We start from the raw sequence: 13,777 nt of genomic DNA, 5'->3' as shown, positions 1-13,777 counted from the left end.
GTAAATATTAAGAGTTAGAGTCACCAAACATGATATGTTGCTTCTAGAATATTATATATATATCAAGTATCTTTCATTTTATACCTATCGCCACCTCCCTGATAACACCCCACAGCTATAAATCAAGTTAATAACCCAACTTATATTGCGAACTTTTTACTTTTACTACACAAATATTCTATGGTACAATAAGATATACCATAGAAATTTCCATTAAGATCGGTTAAGAGAAAAGAAAAGTTACATGTAACTGCGCAATTAAATAGCACATCTAGCGAAAACATCAAGAATTTGTGTATACATGAACACACACACATTCATGTTCATATGGCTGCTTCGCATTCCAACAGCATGGTAATTGAGACTATTTTCTGTAATGCTTTTTTAGTTCGTTTTTTTCTCAATAATACTTAATTATTGGTGTGACTGTTGAGTAAAAGCATAGCAAGTGTTGCGGTATGTCGCAACTTCGAGCCCTACCTTGGAAACAATTATTATTTTTTTTTTGTTGGTTTGTCTGTTGAGTAAATTGAGTAAAGTATCACAGCCAGTTGCGAGTTCGAACCCTGCCAGGGGCACTTATATATATCCCATAAAGTATATATATTCTTAATCAGTATCAACAGCCGAGTCGATCGAGCCATATCTATTTCCATACGAACTAGTCCCTCAGTTTTAAAGCTATCTTTATTGAACTTTGCAGAAGTCCTTTTTTCTGTTGCACGCAGCACATATGTCAAAACTAGATGGATCGGACCACTATATCATAAGTTTTACTACACTCCTCATATATAGGCAAAATCCTATATAATATAGCTGCCAGAGGAACGATCAGTCGAAAATTAAGTTTTTGTTTGAAAAAACATTTGGTTTTTCAGATATGTTGACCAAACGCGGCATTTATTAGTTTTACTGTACTTCTCATATGTATGCAAAATCCTGTTAAGATCGGACCATTATATCATATAGCAGCTATAGGAACGGTCGAAAATAAAGTTGTTGTGAGGAAAAATTTTTTTTTATTCAAGATATTTTGATTAAACACGGAATTTAAAGATTTTACTATGCTCCCTTCGTTTTTGCAAAATCTTATTTACATCGGACTACTATATCATATAGCTGACATAGGAACGATCGGTCGAAAACTAGGTTTTTGATTAAAACCCTTTTTTGCTAAACAGGATATCTTGTCCAAGCTCGGCATCAACCAATTTCCCTGTGCTTCTTAGATACGGGCAAAGTAGTATAAGCATTATGAAAAGGTTGGGTCTGCAAGGATATTAGACCTTCGGCGTGCCGAAGATAGCCTTTCTTTCTCTTTTTTTTTAAATTTATCTTTTTTACTTCAGGCGAGCGCTTAGCGCAAACTGCATTTAGTGTTGGAATAAGAGGGTTCAGGTATTCCCTAGTCGGAAGCTCCCGACTAGAATAAAATTTACTTTTTAATACTTTTTGGCAAACGAGCTCGTAGCGCGATCTTCAATCGGTGGTAGAAGACTGTTCAGGGTATTTTCTAGTCAGGCACTGCCGATTCAAGCCAATTACTTGGAATAATTTTCATTTTCGTGTTTATTAGAAAAGACAATATAACGCCATTCAACAAATACTACTATGGAGCTTGATTTTTACAAAATTAAGAACGAAAATAGAATCAGTAGCACTCTTAGAGCTTCAAGAGCAAAAAAGCTAAAATTGGAATGTACTCTTAGCTTCGGCTCTTTGAGGGACGAGCAGGCAATTATGTTTGCATACGTATATATATGTATGTATACATATATATACATATATGTATATATGTTTATACCCACATCGAAGCATATTTGTAGGTATGGTTATTCCCTGCAGTGGGTTTTTCTGCCAAAAAAAACTAATGTTGTTAGTTTTCCGCGTTTACGATTATCTAATACAAATTTGTATTCACATATGCTTGATGTGTACTTAGGTTGGTTCGGTAGAAAATCAATATCTTTTAAACTGACCTTATATAATTTCTTGAATTGATTTTTATTATTTAACTGGCAGCCAAACCGCAAAAACTTCACATTTATAAAAAGTAAACTGTGTATTTTGTTTTTATATTGTTTGTATTTGAATGGTATCGGTATTTGTAATTACCTTCAACTGTTTCATTGTGTCGTGACCTATGATACCATGGGAAGTTGCTACTTCTGTACAAAGTAAATTTCTTATTTGACCTGTTCAGTTGCCATAAAACTTGAGATTTGCGTTACTGATTTTGTTTCAAAACACACTCCATTCGATATGGGTACGTGAATCAGTCAGGCTTTACATTGTATTTCGTATGTATGTAGTGATATTGAAATAACCAATGTATGTTTCAAATATACATAATCATGTCGACATATGTAAATATTTTCAAAAAATTTTGTTCAAAGTTTACCGTTATATTTTGATAATTGTACCCTGCAACCGTTGTCTTGGCTTATTGAATTGAAAAAAAATATATTTTTAGTTGCATTCTGCATTTTCATAATATGGTCTTTCTTCTCATTCGTAACCTGAGTTTAGCTTGACAAAAGTATTTTGACTTTAATTATATTTGGCCTTCATTTATCTACTTTTATGTGAGAAATCAATGTAACAACTTAGTTAAGTTGTTGTTGCTGTTGTTGCTGATACAAAATACAGCTAAAATTCTCTATCTCTTATATTCTGATATCCTTGCGTTCATACATACGAAAATACGGACAGACAGGTAGACGGACATAGCTAGATCGACTCGGCTATTGATGCTGATCAAGAATATATACATATACTTTATGGGGTCGGAGATGCTTCCTTCTCCCTATTACATACATTTCCACAAATACATAACACCCAGTTTACCCACTTTCAATGGGTTCAGCGTATAAAAACTGCGCAATAAATATGTTAATCAGGGTCCACAGCAAATTAAACTTCCATTTTCTAAAACTCAAAAACAGCAAGGAATTTTTAACCGAGGTTGTTGTGCAAGACGCACAAGGCTATGTAATAGCACTAACCAAACAACATATAGACTGGACATCCCATACAAACAGCGTTGTCACTAAAACTATCGGAGGCATCTGGTCCAAACTCGCGAGTAAGGGAGTAAGATATACATTAGATGTATTTTGGAACCGCTTACTCTACAGGAAAGTGCTTGGCGCACTCTCTTCCATATGATTTGTGCGATAGAACGGCAACGATGTTAACTTTTATCTCGCTCGCACTTACTCTCAGCTCTCAATGCTCTCTCTATGTTTAGGGATCGTTTCAATGTGTGTGTGTGTGTGTATTTGTCCGACGAGCAAAACTGCGCACAAATTCAATTTTTCCAAATGCTGAGGCATTTCTACCCTTTTGAAGGCACGGCTAATATGAAATAGAGAAAGGGTTTGCCACGTCGATGCGAAATTCTTGCATTTTAGCTCGCTATCGTTGGTAAGGGTACCCAAGCCTTGCCATGTGTGCATTTAAAATATTTTGGACTCGCTATTCACGCATACTTGCATATTTTGTGTATGAATAGAAGCATTTATGCGCTTGTGTGCCTGTTGCTTGCCTGTCCCCGATGCAAATGTAACAAAATTTTGGTATTTCTTATTTTAAGTTAAGTCTGTTAAGTCTGACAGAATCAAGCAGAATGATATTTGGGCAAATGGCAGGATAAAAAGAAAAAAGTTAAATGCATCAAAGAGGGAACCCCGTACTTATTGGATAAGATGGCACACTTCATGGATTCAAAGCCGCAATGAATCAAGTTATAGGAGCTACGACCTTATCAAATAATAATACATATAACATTGACGAACATTAGAACTAAAGCAGCTAACTTTATAGGGGTGATTTCGAAAATGCCAACCAAAATTGGTTATTAATTAGGAAAAACGGCATTATTCATACAACAATAATAGCCAACAATTCTCAGGACAAACCAACGAACATAAAGACAGACAACACCAGGGGTTTGAGCATAATAAACAATCAACAAAGCCAAAATATCAGGCAAAATAAAATTCTTAAATTGCTTAAACACGTTTTCATAAAATTCTTATGCAGAGTTTAAAACAAATTGAAAAAATGAAAACTTCATCAAAAAAATTTTCGAATTGCACATACCACCAAAGAATTTTGGATTTTGCGAAAAATGTGAAACACGCCTCAAATGCAAATATATTTGCAAACGTTTTCCTCCAATTTACCACTATTGCGGGTGAAATTAACCAAATCGCTGAAACGCGTATTTATGAAGTTTTTATGTAGAGCTTTGAAAATAAGTTTGAAGCAAATTGGATAAGACTTAAAACATAACCCATCTTTGCATTGCATTTCTACCGAAGAAGTTTGGATTCAGCCAAAAACTGAAAAACACTTCTCTAATGAATTTTTAAATAGACCGAAACGTCACCCACAAACTTTTTGATCCCCATTTTCACCAAGAAGCGATGGATTTTCCAAAAAGTGCGACACATCACTCAAATGAATTTGAACAAACAAAAAAGTTGCACACATACCGTTTTCGCGATTTTTCCACACATGCGGGTGGAATTTCTCGAAACCCCGTCTTAACGTGCACCTACATCACATAAGGTAACTACAGTAACCTCCTAGCCCTTACGTCTTGGGCTGTGCGTTGATCGCCAATCAGTCAGTCAGGACAAACAGTTATGTAAAGAGATATCAGGAGAATAGTAAAACTAAACTCAGTTTGATAATGATATCTTGAATAACAAAAATGTTTTTTCAAACAAGAATCAACTTTTCATGACAATAGCTACAAAACTGAAAGACTAGAAACAGACAGAAATATATGTACATATAAATGTACTTTATTGGGTCTGCCTGTTACTTTACTTTATTGGAGCCAAAAACGTGCCTCTCTTTTGTTTTTTACTTATAACTTTTATATTATTAAAATTATTGAATATATTTTTGTTGTAAAAAAAGTTAAGTAATAGATCAAGAAAACTGCATTTATACTTTTTTGTTACTCTTCTGCAAGTACGTTATTTTCGTTACCAAAGTATATTTAAGTCGCTGTACGAAGACATTATTGGTACACTGTATATATTTCTATATTACATATGTACATACATACATACCTTACCTTCTTTGACCACTTTCAATGGGTATGTACATAGATCAGCAAATAACTTCAATAAAAGAAGTAAGTACATACTATGTACATATACATATATATGTATGTACACTGCCGCTCACTTGAACAGCGCCCCCTTTCTTGAAATTTGAAAATGCGTATACAGCAGATTAATGCAGTTAGTCATTTCTTTGCATTTTGTTTCTAATACTGCTACTAGTTTGTTTGGATTGATATTATTAAAATTCATCGAAAATGGGAGGAAAGAGGCAAAATAAAAGCTTTCAAGGACTGCGGCCTTTCTATTCACGAAATGGCCAAAAAAAATAATAAATAATAAAATAAGTCGAAATTGCCACAAGCAATTTTGTACCAAGTCCACATGGCTGTGGAAATAAAATGAAACGACGAAAATCCTGCGTAGTTTCATCGGTTATTTAAAGTTTATTTGATGTGTGCATAGAACTAGCATGACTCTGCTGCTAAAATAAAGCAATAATCGGATGTTATTGCCAGGGTATCTACATTAAGCGGGTTGTTTCAAACGCAGGACACGTAAAACGTCAAAAACTAAAAAAGAAACCACCACTGAACGCTTTGAGAAAGGAGCAGCGATTGTTTTGCCGAGCCAATATGACCATGCAGCGGGAGTGGCACCGAGTTGTATTTTCCGACGAGAAAAAAAAATTATTTGCCCGGATGTTTATAACTATTACTTTCACGATTTAAGGGAGGAAGAGCATCAAATGACTGATTGCAAAGTCGAGTGGGCGGCGGAATGGTTTGGGGCCCAATTTTATATTATGGGACGCGCCAACTCTAATTTTTGACTACCAAAATGAACGCAGAGCCATATAAAATCGTTTTAGAAAAGCATTTTCCCGAGGAAAAGCATTTTCCCGAATACAGGAAACAATATTCTACAAAATCTGAGGTAATCCAATAGACCTGGACAAGTATATCGCTTGATTATATCAAGCGTTTGTATGATTCTTTATCAAACACAATATACAAAGATATCCTGAATCGTGTGGGCTCTACTCATTATTAATTATAAAGAGGTTTGAAATTTTTTATATTGTATCAAACTTACTTAGCTGAGTCAGTAAGTATCAAATATGCAACTATAATTACATTTTTTCGACAACTGTGTGTGATGTGGTGACATGAATTTCGAATATTTAAGCAGTATTTTTTAAAAATATTTTTTCAGTAAAATATTGTTGTTATCTTCAGTTATTTGGTAAATATTTAATTAAAATAAAAAAAAAAGATGAAAAAGAAACTTGAAAGTAATTTTTTATTGAGATATCATATTTTTACTTTGAAAAATTAATTGGCGCTATTCAACTGAGCGGCAGTGTACGATGTATACGAAACGAATAATAATTCAGTTTCGTGGTTCCTTCTAAACTAAGCTGTTCTTATTTCTCACGGTCGTGTCCAGTGCGCTATTTACTTTACAATAAATTCTTCTTTCCAAAACTGAAAGCATTTAAAAATAACTTCACTTTCGTAGGAAATATTTTAAAGAATTTTCCAAAATAGCCTATCCAACCATACGATACTTACAAAAACGCTCAGCAATTAATCAAAGGGAGTCACAGTAAGTTGATGCTTTTGAGAATCTTTAATCAGTCATAAGTTAACATCCCATTTTAAAATATCCAGAATTTGATGGCTCTGTTATAGTTCATTATACTTGTAAGGGCCTTGCATAGAAAATCTACGATACAACCACAAGACCTGCAATGTTCAGCGTGTCCACTATATTAATGATTTATATATCAGAGATGGAAGAAAAGCTAAGCTCCAAAATATTTCTACGGACTATCATTGACAATCTGCTCGCCATGCATAAGAATAAGTTTGCGCCACCAGTCATTAGTCTTTGCGAACGCCTGATGTGTGGCTAAAACACCATAGCAACGCGTATGCAACAATGTTCTCGTTAGCTTTCCCATTCACTTGTCGTCCGAAATATGCATAATTTTTATACCCTTGCAGGGGGTATAATTTTGTCGTGAAATGTGTAACGCATAGAAGGAGACATCTCCGACCCCATAAAGTAAATATATTCTTTATCAGCATCAACAGCCGAGTCGATATAGCCATGTCCGTCTGTCTGTTTCTATGCGAACTAGTCCCTCAGTTTTAAAGCTATCTTAATGAAACTTTGCAGAACTCCTTTCTGTTGCACGCAGCACATATGTGAAAACCAGCTGGATCACTATATCAAATAGCTGCCATAGGAACGATCGGTCGAAAATTAAGTTTTTGTATGAAAAAACATTTTGTTTATCAAGATATCTTGACCAAACTCGGCATTTATTAGTTTTACTATGCTCCTCATATATATGCAAAATCCTATTAAGATCGAACCACTATATCATATAGCTGCCATGGGAACGATCGGTCGAAAATTAAGTTTTTGTATGAAAGAACATTTTGTTTTTCAAGATATCTTGACCAAACTCGGCATTTACTAGTTTTACTTTACTCCTCATATATGTGCAAAATCCTATTAATATCGGACCGCTATATCATATAGCTGCCATAGGAATGATCTGTTGAAAATTAAGATTTTGTATGAAAAAACATTTTGTTTTTCAAGATATCTTGACTAAACTCGGCATTTACCATTTTCCCGGTACTTCTTAGATAGGGGCAAAGCACTGTGGGCATTATGAAAAGGTTGGGTCTGCAAGGGTATTAGATCTTTGGCGTGCCGAAGATAGCCCTTCTTTCTCGTTTTTATTACGCGTAAAAGGATGTACATTTAAGCTTATGCTGGTCAAAAAAATTTCCGTTCTTCAATTTATTTTGATGTGCGCATTCATTGCTAGATCGGCTTAGCTTTATCTGCCCTAAAACCGTCGAAAATATGTGAAGAGGGTATAGCGGCTTTGTGCAAAGAAGAAAGCATATTGATATTTTAAACGTAGATCCTACTAAAAGGGAAGTACGATTTGAGTCTGTTTCTAAGAATATATAACAACCCGTTACAAACCAATCGATATTGAAATGCTGCTTATGAGCATATCCCCTAAACTTAAAAAGCTCGCCCAAAGTCGAATAAATAAATTAACTGGAATAACCAGATTGAGTCTAAATTTTAGTGATGTTGTCTTTTTGCGAATATGCGAGTTTTTTATAAAATAGGTTAAGAAACAGAAGTTATTTAAGAAAATGTGGGGTTATATTGACAGTCTACTTGACTGCAACAGTAAGCACAGGAGAATAGGCTGTCTGGTATTAAGCGATGGTAAGTAGTTTGGTTGGTTGCAGGCAGCAGCTGCGAGTTCGACTACGGCTGTGGGATCTGTCATTTTTGTCTAATTTTTTCCCGTGCAAACGAGACGCGCTTGGTGTTGGTAGAAGAAATTTCAGGATAGTATGTCTGCTTTCAAGCCTATAATTATAAACCTTCTAAAAGAGTTATACCCTGAAAAAAGTTAACAAATGGGGTGTGTGTTTTTGCAAACTATGATAATATTGAAAAATCATATTTGTATTTGGTCTGTTTGTCCGTCAGTCTGTGTGTCCGTAACTATCAACACATCGATCTTAATGATTAGACAGCCATTTTTAATGGGCCGAAGTATAAATAGGTAAGAGGTTCCAGTCGGGAGCTCCCTACTAGGGAATACCCTGAACCCTCTTATTATAACACCAAATAAATTTAAAAAAAAAGTTGTCTTGCCTGGCTGTCGACTCTATTCAACAGCCAAGTCAGCAAAAAAAACACTTTCCCCGGTAGGGCTCGAACTCGCAACAGACCGCACCACTAGCCATGCCTCTACTCAACAGCCAAACCAACAGACAATTACTCGTGATAAAAAAGGAACTTCAATAGCATTACAGAGGAAGTCCCAATTACCATCGCGTTAGCATGCGATAGAATGCGAAGCGGTCAGGCATTAATGTGTGTATATGTGTACAGAAATTCTTAAAGCTCCTGCCTCATCCGGTTGCGCAGTTGCACATAACTTTAGTTTTTTCCTAACCGATCCTTATGAAATGTTCTACAGTATATCTTAGTGTACCATAGTATAATTGTGTATTCTGAAAAAGTCAATTACATTTAAATTGTGGCTTACATTGGTTGGCAATAAAATTTGGGTTCTTAACTTGAATTATAGCTCTGGGGTGGTAGCGGGGAAGCGGCGATAGGTATAAAATGAAAGATACTTGACATATATATAATATTCTGGAATCAACATATCATGTTTGGTGACTCTAGCTCTTATAATTTACCCAATTTACTCAAAAAACAGGATGTCGGTATCGACTTATATCGATTGCTTGGAAACGGAGTAAGATATCGATTATGCGAAATAAACTCTGCGCTGGCAGTAGGAGGACCTACATCTTAAATTTGTCTCTAGCTCATATAGGTTCTAAGATTCTTGCATACGAAAGGACGGACAGACAGACGGATATGGCTAGATCGACTCTGCTATTGATGCTGATCAAGAATATATATACTTTCAGGGTCGGAGATGCTTCCTTCTGCCTGTTACATACATACATACACATACATTTAGAACAAATACATGGGTTCAGGTAAAAAACACTTCTATATATTGTTTATATTGTCTTTGGTTCAGGGTATAAAGAGGCAAGTGCGCTTCCTTAGCATATTAAAGAACTGTAATCTTTTGATTGTTGCGGGCTTAGTTGAAACTTTTTAATTATATTATATATTATTTATTATATTATATTATTTTCAAAATATACAAAAACGCTGATCTAAAATTGTAGACATTTTTATAAAAGTTTTTTAAAACAAATAAACAAAAAATCAGGCAAACGGAACGTTTTTTGCAAACAGCAATGTGTTAGTTAGAGGCAATTTTAGATTATTTCAAGAAAATAATTTTTTGACTGTTGACAATAAGTTTTGATTGCATGACCTTGCATTTTTTGCGTTAACAAGTTCAAGGTTCGCCAATTGAGCACCAACATTTTACCTGTTGGTACAATGACTTTGTCTGAGTCGCGACCCCTTTATGTAGAAACTCAGTGTGTTTTGAAGTGTTTCTACTTATAATATTTTTGAAGAAAAAAATTCGAAGCGGTGCGGGCTTTCCGAATTTATCAAAACATATATGTAAGAATTTTTACTACTTGTTATGATCTAACATAAGGCTGGTAGAAATTATTAAAATATTCAATGTCACTTACAGTTTAAATTACTATTATTATACGAATATGAGCTGGGTATTTCCTCCTATTGCTTTGAATAAATATCTCTATAAGTACAACACATGTAAGTATTTGTGCTGTTTTGATTAAAGCAGTTTACCTGTTACGTAATAAGCGTCACGAGAGCACTTAGATAAGGCAGACCACTTGTTAATACCACCAAAAAAGTCTTAAAATAGCCCAAAATCGTTGTAAAATAATGGAAGAAGGCCAGAAGATTTAATACCTTGTAATTACTACAATTTCAAACAAATTAATTTCTGTTTCTCATTATACACTGAACCCATTGAAAAAGGGTAAAAAGGTTAAAATGTATTTGTGCAGATGTATGCAACAGGTAGAAGGAAGTATGTATATTCTTGATCAGCATCAACAGCCTAGTCGATCTAGCCATGTCCGTCTGTCCGTCCGTCCGTATTTATGAAAGCAAGGATCTTATAGCCTCTGTCCACTTAACACATTTCTGAAAATGTAACATTTTTATGTAAATTAAAGCAACTCGATCAGCTGTTTATTTAAAGAAGCGGTACTTGTGGAACACCAATATGTGGAATTTAAAAATGTGACATTTCATAAACCAGCTTACAGAGGCAATCAGAAACTATAAGAGCTACACAGTTGAAATGTTAGCTGTAGGTCCTCCTAGTCCATGAGCAGTTTGTTTTCGATAATCTTTAACTTACTCCATTTCCAAGAATCCATTTCCATAAGAATCTATATCGAAATCCCGGATTTTGGATCAGGTAAATAATAGGAGCTAGAGTCGCCAAAAGCGATATGTTTACTCTAGAATAGTATATTCCCTGCCGCTCACTTGAAAGCGCCCTTAAATCTTTCATAGTAAATGTAAGATATTTCAATAATTAATAGCTTTCAAGTTTCTTCTTATTATACACTGAACCCATAAAAAATGAATATAAGGGTATACAATCTCACTCATGGGTACGCATATCTAAAGAGGTCTTAAACAAAGAAGCGAGCGTGATTCTGCTAGGAACAGGATGTTAAGAGAAGCTGGCCCAGCTGTTTTGGATTTCGAGGAGCTTATTTTTATGGTAGGTGTTACTTAGGTGCTAATCAGGACGACCTGCTTGTTATTTCCTCAGATTTCCGACCTAATTTAACCTACTTAAGGGAAGCAAATTTCTCCATCGGACTGCACAAATTCAAAATCTATTTTAATGCTTTGCAGCACCTCGGCTTTAATATTGATGGGGGCCTGCTTCGTATGAACACCGGCCGAGTTATAGCGATTAAGGGAATCCCAGTGCCACGTAAGCCCTAAAATTCCGCCCCTTGTTATGTGAGGTTTCGCGAACGCGGCCTCACGCAAATGTCGAAAAAGGAGAACGGCAAGGACCAATTTGGAGGTTGAGAAAGATCTGCTTTTTAGGCACATATGGTTTGGTCACCAAGAAGATGAGTTACAGGGCACAGTGTTAAAGTTGTGGGTGCCAAATTCTTTGACAACCGGTCTGATGACGAAGGCTCTCGTAGACGGGAACTTGCTCCGTCAGTTTTACTGGCTCGGCTTGGCAAGTTGAGTATGAAATTGAATACGACATTTCGGGAAGTGTAAGGAAAGCAGACGCCGAACTTCGCCATGCCAGTCGATCTGGAAAAAGAAATATTGACTGTTATATAATCTTTGCATAGACTTCTTGGGGAAGTACCCAGGGTAAAAGAGCGTAGTGAACTTTTTAATAAGCAAAGTCTTCTACCAGTTTGGAGTAACCGAGGTCAATGTGACACAACGCCAATTCATATCCAATATCTTCAAAAGTATGATTGAAGCCTTCCGAATCGTGCATATGCGCACCACAGTCTACTTACGTAGTACTGCAGCCAAGGGAGTTAGCCACACCGTGCTTTCGACAATCAGAACATCTAGAACATGAGAAACAAGTTAGAGTCTGTTCTTAATAACGACAGTTTTTATTTACGCCCAGCAAACAACACCTAGATTATTCAACAGCATGTCTAAGGGCAGTTACGTAATGCGTACAAATTCAGTTAAAAGCAGTACAACGTCCGAGAAAGACCACTAACGCAGCATTTGCTTGGACCTTCCAACAGGCTTTACTTAATACTAAGCGTACATGTCTGTTATTACTTAAGTCCGTCGCCTTTTTTTTCTAACAACGTGCACGTGTATTGTGCAAAGATTACAATAGATTTTACAACGAATTTTCTCTTCATCTTATAAAATTGCTATAACAACTTTTTTGTCAAACTGATTTTAAAAAATCATTGTTCGATTTTGAATTCATTCATTTGAAGGGTGTTTCACAGTTGTTGGTAGGTCCTTTCGCGTCAAATTCATATCCAATCATCTTTACGAAAAATCGTTTGAAACTTGTATTATCCTCGGTGGAGATGCGATTCAAAAATTATATGAGCAGTTTTAAGTTTTCTTCAACTTGGTGAAACTTAATTTTAAATCCATACTTAAGAACTTAATGAATACATATTTCAGCAAATTTGAAAATTCTATCAGCAAAATGGTTGTATGAACCGCCCCTGTTAATAAAGTCAATTAAGATTATTTTCAATGTTTATACCCTGAACTCACAGATTGAAGCACCTCCAACCCTATAAAATACTTATGTTCTCGATCGTAAAACCTATAAGAGCAAGAGAATTGAAATTCCTAACGTAAGTCTCCCTAGACTCCGCGTAGTAAGATGTTTGTCTCTTATAAATGCCTGTTTTTTAGTTAATTTCTAAGATCCCAAATTTGACATGTAGCTTCTTGAATAGTATATACAAATCCACAATTTTTCATTTACAGATGCCCACCTCCTGCCTCCACCTCATGTAAATCAAATCAAACTACCGCAAATTTAAGCCAAAATATTAATGTTGTCTTTTTATGAATATAATTCTTACGCAGACAAAGATTAACTGCTGGAAATTTCACCAAGATCGATTGAGAAACACATCATTTAATCAAGAAATTGTGTGGTTATATTGACAATCGAAGTGTTTGTGACAACTACCGAAAATTACAGCATTTCTGTAAACATTAGCGTACATACAGTCAAATGCATACACACTTTAAAAGTTGCAAATGCAATTGCGCTATAAAATAAATTGTTGATGTGGCTGTCGACTAAAGGTTGTGGCAGTTCGCTTGGTTTCCTGAGTATATTTGCGACCTGCATTTGAAGTTGATAAAAAAGAGGCCCAAGGTACCCCCTAGTCGGAAAGTACAGACTAGATCCTCTTTCTAAACTATATTTACTAATTTTATTTTTGCGAAACATCAGTTTATGTAACCGAGGTTAGTTTTTTAATCATACACTTAATCTATTGGAAATAAATAAAAGTGTGCAATTCAGTCGCTCAAGTTTTATGTCAAATCATTGATAACTTTTCAAGGCTTTTTTCGGGCTACGAGTATCAGGTTTGGGGCATGAGAGTTGTTTTTGTTCAATGTTGTTAACATCGTACCAACGCTGGGTAAAGCCAACGTAACTTGTACAT

General features: G+C 35.4%; 1 long non-coding RNA gene across 2 annotated transcripts; it reads right to left on the bottom strand.

Annotated features, from left to right (window-relative positions):
* Positions 1-9,834: 9,834 nt before the first annotated feature.
* On the bottom strand, positions 9,835-12,761 carry LOC116650452 (uncharacterized). 2 transcript variants are annotated; one of them, XR_004303430.2, is made up of 3 exons: positions 12,251-12,761; positions 11,965-12,178; positions 9,835-11,906 (listed from the first exon to the last, which is right to left on the bottom strand). It is a non-coding gene; the product is annotated as an uncharacterized lncRNA (long non-coding RNA). The 2 variants fall into 2 exon arrangements; XR_004303429.2 differs by having other exon boundaries at positions 9,836-11,906; positions 12,235-12,596.
* Between the last annotated feature and the right edge of the window lie 1,016 nt (positions 12,762-13,777).

This window comes from Drosophila virilis, chromosome 3 (genome assembly GCF_030788295.1).
Source record: "Drosophila virilis strain 15010-1051.87 chromosome 3, Dvir_AGI_RSII-ME, whole genome shotgun sequence".
NCBI lineage: Eukaryota > Metazoa > Arthropoda > Insecta > Diptera > Drosophilidae > Drosophila > Drosophila virilis.
Note: the sequence above shows the minus strand (reverse complement) of the source record. Positions and strands in the feature narration are given on the sequence as shown.